This window comes from Boleophthalmus pectinirostris, unplaced genomic scaffold, assembly GCF_026225935.1.
Source record: "Boleophthalmus pectinirostris isolate CB_2022bp ecotype Guang Dong unplaced genomic scaffold, ASM2622593v1 HiC_scaffold_23, whole genome shotgun sequence".
Taxonomy (NCBI): Eukaryota; Metazoa; Chordata; class Actinopteri; order Gobiiformes; family Gobiidae; genus Boleophthalmus; species Boleophthalmus pectinirostris.
The window spans coordinates 37211992-37217991 of record NW_026571207.1 but is presented as its reverse complement, the minus strand read 5'-3'; the positions used below and the strand labels follow the sequence as shown (position 1 = coordinate 37217991).

The 6000-nt window shown below is 42.8% G+C and overlaps 3 non-coding genes across 3 annotated transcripts; 2 read left to right on the top strand and 1 right to left on the bottom strand.

The window, feature by feature from the left end:
* Positions 1 to 128: 128 nt before the first annotated feature.
* On the bottom strand, positions 129 to 210 carry trnal-uag (transfer RNA leucine (anticodon UAG)). The gene has a single exon. It is a non-coding gene; the product is annotated as a tRNA-Leu (tRNA).
* A 294-nt stretch (positions 211 to 504) lies between these two features.
* Positions 505 to 576, top strand: trnaa-cgc (transfer RNA alanine (anticodon CGC)). Its single transcript has one exon. It is a non-coding gene; the product is annotated as a tRNA-Ala (tRNA).
* A 1881-nt stretch (positions 577 to 2457) lies between these two features.
* trnae-uuc (transfer RNA glutamic acid (anticodon UUC)) lies at positions 2458 to 2529 on the top strand. The gene has a single exon. It is a non-coding gene; the product is annotated as a tRNA-Glu (tRNA).
* Positions 2530 to 6000: the final 3471 nt, after the last annotated feature.

Sequence of the window (6000 nt, the reverse complement as noted above, 5' to 3'; positions counted from 1 at the left end):
TAACAATCAACCACAGTCAGCCATGTGGGCTTAATTGTCACTGGGTTAAGTTCAACTTTTTACATGTTGTCTTTGCTGTGATTTTCTCCACTTCTGTGGAGACAAGACACACAACTAAAGATGAGTCATGGCAGTGGTGGGATTTGAACCCACGCCTCCAGAGAGACTGGAGCCTAAATCCAGCGCCTTTGACCACTCGGCCACACTACCTCACGGCTGACGATTTAAAATCAGTCTGTGCAGACAGCGACTCTTCCACGGAAATGTCATGATGTCAGTCAAATGTTTTGTTTTAAAGCAACTAAAAGCATGCGACAGCTTGTTTTGTTGTTGCTGTGGCAGCGAGGTTAAGGTGACGAGCCTGAAGTCCATTGTGATGATCCTGTGCAGGTTTGAATCCAGCCAACAATGTCTATTTGAGTGAAGCAAGGATTTGATGATTACACTTTGGACATCTTTCCAATTGGTTAAGCAGAACAGTTATAATAACAGCTAAAAAACGTGGGGGATGTAGCTCAGTGGTAGAGCGCATGCTTCGCATGTATGAGGACTTGGGTTCAATCCCCAGCATCTCCACTGCACAGCATTTTTACGACACACTTTCCAGTGCATAGGCTCAAGTAGCAAAAGTTGCATTCCTTGGTAAATCTGTTCAGTGGACGTTTAGGGCGTGAAGGTCAGTGCTAGAGTGTATTCTGAGCAGGTATGAAGTTCAGTGTTCTATCTCCACGTTCAATTTTATAAATTACACCCTTTGTACACTACCGTTCAAAAGTTTGGGGTCACTTAGAAATGTCCTTATTTTGAAAGAAAAGCACTGTTTTTTTTCAATGAAGATAATTTTAAACCAATCAGAAATACACTCTATACATTGCTAATGTGGTAAATGGCTATTCTAGTTGGTCATGTCTGGTTTATAGACATAGGTGTATAGAGGCCCATTTACAGCAACTGTCACTCCAGTGTTCTAATGGTACAATGTGTTTGCTCATTGTGTCAGAAGGGTAAAGGATGATTAGAAAACCCTTGTGAAATCATGTTAGGACAGCTGAAAACAATTTAGCTGGTTAGAGAAGCTATAAAACTGATCTTTCTTTGAGCAGGTATCTGGAGCATCACATTTGTGGGGTCAATTAAATGCTCAAAATGGCCAGAAAAAGAGAACTTTCATGTGAAACTCAACAGTCTATTTTTGTTCTTAGAAATGAAGGCTATTCCATGCGAGAAATTGCCAAGAAACTGAAGATTTCTACAACGCTGTGTACTACTCCCTTCAGAGAACAGCACAAAAAGGCTCTAAGCAGAGTAGAAAGAGAAGTGAGCATCTTGACCGTACGGTACGCAAGAAGTGTCCATCCAGCCAATCCAACTTGTGGGAGGATTCTTGAAGCGTGGGGTGAAATTTCTCCTGATTACCTCAACAAATGAACAGCTAGAATGCCAAAGGTCTGCAATGCTGTAATTGCTGCAAATGGAGGATTTTTTGACGAAAGCAAAGTTTGAAGGAAAAAATTATTTCAAATACAAATCATTATTTCTAACCTTGTCAATGTCTTGACTATATTTTCTGTTCATTTTACAACTCGTGGTGGTAAATAAAAGTGTGACTTTTCATGGAAAACACAAAATTGTCTGGGCGACCCCAAACTTTTGAACGGTAGTGTACAGTGGTCTCAGTTTGCAAAAGTTACATTGCTTGGACTTAGTTTGCTCGTGTGGAAAGGAAGGGGATGTAGCTCAGTGTAGAATGCATGCATGTATGAGGTTCAATTCCCAGCATCAGCAGTTTGTCTTTAGAGAATCAGACAAATTGTACGTCTGTGTTTACGTGACATTTAACGTAAACGTTTCTTCCTTGTTTGTCATTGCCAGTCTCACATTTTCACTGTGTTTGTCCCAATATGTCATCTTGTAGTGGGCATGTGGTTAAGGTGACAGACTCGAAGTGCATAGAGCGATATTGTCTTTTAAAAAGCAACCACGGCTCAATTTGTCAATGGGTTAAGTTCAAATTTTTACATGTTGTCTTCACTGTGAGTTTACTAGTCTTGACTTCTGTGGACAGGAATAGCACACACACACCACAAAGCCTACCTTGGCTCACCTTGGCAGCAGGGAGCCAACTGTCAGTGGTGGGATTTGAACCCAAGCTTTAATCCAGCACCTTAGACCAGTTGACCACACTACTGTGTAACCAATAATTCAATGTAACATGACTGTGTGAGGTCACTTTATGTGGTCTCTGGGAGTTTACCTCCATACTGCCTATTTGCTTTGTTTGCTGACTTTCCTTCCATAGCTTTTGCTGCTAGGCATATGGCAGCACATGGTGGTCTCCAATTATCTGCTTGTGACAGTCGAAACAGAGATCACCACCACAGTTCATCTCAACGCCGTGCACAGTCGCTGTACTTGATTATTAAAGTGACCAATAGGTCAAAAGTGCTAACCAGGCTTTCCCATATGGTCTAGCGGTCAGGATTCCTGGTTTTCACCCAGGCGGCCCGGGTTCAACTCCTGGTATGGGAATACTTCTCTTTCAGGATCAACTGTAGTGGCTTACATGCACTCAATCATTCTCTGTCTTGTTACTGCTAACTATATGTTATTTTGATGGGATTTTGTTTGTATGGAGTCACCATATCATTTCACTGACTACTCTCACTATCACATTTAGTGACTTGCGATGATGTTGCGATGGTGTTATAGTGGTTAGCATAGTTGACTTCCAAGCAGTTGATCCAGATTCAGTTCCCGGCCATCGCAATCTTTGACTGTGTGCAGTGGTGCTTTCCACATGTTGAGAGTACTCAGGTGTGTGACAATCATTCCTTCCAAAATGTAACTCTCCACGGCTAGTGCACATTTACAGCTCTTAAGGTAACGTAATAGGACAGTTGAGTGTCAAAGGCTAGCACACTTTTCTTTGTTTTGCTGCACAAACCTCACAAAGTATCAAGAAAACAAAGACCCTGACATGATTTGAACACACAACCTTCTGATCTGGAGTCAGACACACGTCACAGAGTCTGAGGCAAGTTGTTGTAGTAGCATTCCATTCCACTGTAAGATCCATATGTGAAGACACAGAAATCTCTAATGTGACTGTGTTGTCATGATGCCACAGGGTTATCAAATCCCTTCAGTGTTGAGTGCATTGCCTCAATACCGACCCACACTGTCATTAATCTATTGTTTCTGTTTCCTTTGACAGTGTCCCTTTTCTTAACTCTAAGTGTGAGAGTTGTTGAGGCCGAGTGGTTAAGGCGATGGACTCAAAATCCATTTCCCCGCTCAGGTTTGGCTCCTGTCAACAATCAGGGATGTTTGACTGTACATAAAGACAGTGTCTTAGTTCTAACGCAGATCGACATTCAGATTGAAGGTCAATGTTTGAGAGAGTCTCTCAGAGGAGTTTATCCAGTGGGGCTGTTGGAAAGCCTACAACAGGGAGGAAGGTCACAAAGTCTACCTATGCTCAGCTTGGCGTCAGAGAGCCAATTAGTAGTGGTGGGATTTGAACCCAGTCTCCAATGAAACCAAGCACTTAATCCAGCACCCTAGACCACTCAGTCACACTACTGTGTAACCAAGAGCGCCATGTGACATCACCAGTGTTGTGCAAGTTCACACTTTTCATGAACTAGTTCAAAGTTCAGTTCACACTTGTTCAAAGTGAATAGTTCACGTTCATAGTTCACAATTTTAATTTTGAACTAGTTCAAAGTTCAGTTCATTTTATATTTAGATGAGACCTGTAAATGAAAGGCTGCATTTTTTTTCAAACTGACTTCTAGTTTACAACAACTTTACAAGATCCACTGTTGGACAAGTGACTTTTAAAACTGTAATGTGTATTTATGACTTGTTACTGTCATTTCGAGTCATTTGTTACATTACAATATTACTGTATTTAAAATGTAAAACATTACATGACTATTGAAGCACTTTTAATTTACTCTCACCAAAAGAACTGTTAAGATGCTGAACTTTTGCGCCGTATTATGGACTGAAACCAGGACTGAACCAGGACTAAACCAGGTCTAACCAGGTCTCTAACCAGGACTAAACCAGAACTGAACCAGGTCCAAACCAGGGACTAAACCAGGTAAACCAGGACTAAACCAGGACTAAACCAAGAACTGAAACCAGGTCCAAACCAGGACTAAACCAGAACTGAACCAGGTCTAAACCAGGACTAAACCAGGTCTATACCAGAACTGAACCAGGACTAAACCAGGTCTAAACCAGAACTGAAACCAGACTAAACCAGGACTAAACCAGGTCTAAACCAGGACTAAACCAGAACTGAACCAGGTCTAAACCAGGACTAAACCAGGACTAAACCAGAACTAAACCAGGTCTAAACCAGACTGAACCAGGTCTAAACCAGGACTAGGAAAACCAGAACTGAACCAGGTCTAAACCAGGACTAAAACCAGAACTGAACCAGGACTAACCAGGACTAAACCAGGTCTAAACCAGAACTGAACCAGGACTAAACCAGGACTAAACCAGAAACTAAACCAGGACTAAACCAGGACTGAACCAGGTCTAAACCAGGGAAAACCAGGACTGAACCAGGTCTAAACCAGGACTAAACCAGGACTAAACCAGGAAAACTAAACCAGGTCTAAACCAGGACTAAACCAGGTCTAAACCAGGACTAAAACCAGAACTAAACCAGGACTAAACCAGGACTAAACCAGAAACCTGACTAAACCAGGTCTAAAACCAGGACTAAACCAGGTCTAAACCAGGACTAACCAGACTGAACCAGGACTAAACCAGGTCTAAACCAGAACTAAACCAGGACTAAACCAGGACTAAACCAGGACTAAACCAGGAACTAAACCAGGTCTAAACCAGGAACCAGGACTAAACCCAGGTCTAAACCAGGACTAAACCAGAAAACCAGGTCCTAAACCAGGACTAAACCAGACTAAACCAGGTCTAAACCAGGACTAAACCAGAACTGAACCAGGACTAAACCAGGTCTAAACCAGAACTAAACCAGGACTAAACCAGGTCTAAACCAGGAAACCAGGACTAAACCAGGACTAAACCAGAACTGAACCAGGAACCAGGTCTAAAACCAGACTAAACCAGGACTAAACCAGAACTGAACCAGGTCTAAACCAGGACTAAACCAGGTCTAAAACCAGGACTAAACCAGAACTGAACCAGGACTAAACCAGGACTAAACTGAACCACTAAACCAGGACTAAACCAGGTCTAAACCAGGACTAAACCAGGACTAAACCAGAACTAAACCAGGACTAACCAGGTCTAAACCAGGACTAAACCAACTCTACCTAAACCAGAACTGAACCAGGACTAAACCAGGCTAAACCAGAACTGAACCAGGACTAAACCAGGTCTAAACCAGGTCTAAACCAGGAATCAACCAAGACTAAACCAGGACTGAACCAGAATTGAACCAGGTCTAAACCAGGACTGAACCAGGGCTAAACCAGGAATAAACCAAGACTAAACCAGGACTGAACCAGAATTGAACCAGGTCTAAACCAGGATTGAACCAGGACTAAACCAGGACTAAACCAGAACTGAACCAGGACTAAACCAGGTCTAAACCAGAACTGAACCAGGACTAAACCAGGACTAAACCAAGACTAAACCAGGACCAAACCAGGACTAATCCTGGACTAGAACTTGGAATCTAGGACCGCCCCTGAGAGAACCCCGAGTGCGCTCGGGCGTCAGCTGCGTTTAGTTCGGTGGAGCGCGGACTTCTGCGTCGGTCCTTTCGCTCAGGATCACGGTTTACGCGGGCGCACCTCCGGCGTTTCACCGCTGCTGATATCGCGGTGATTTTAGCAAATTTGAATGAAGAAAAACGAAAAACCCACCATTTCAATCCAGGTTTAAAAAAGCATTGTGACGCGCGTTACTGACATATGTACCAAGTAAAATAATACGCGCGCAGAGCAGCACGTCCTGTGCGTGTAGATTTCAGAAAATAGGATCCATCCTATTTTT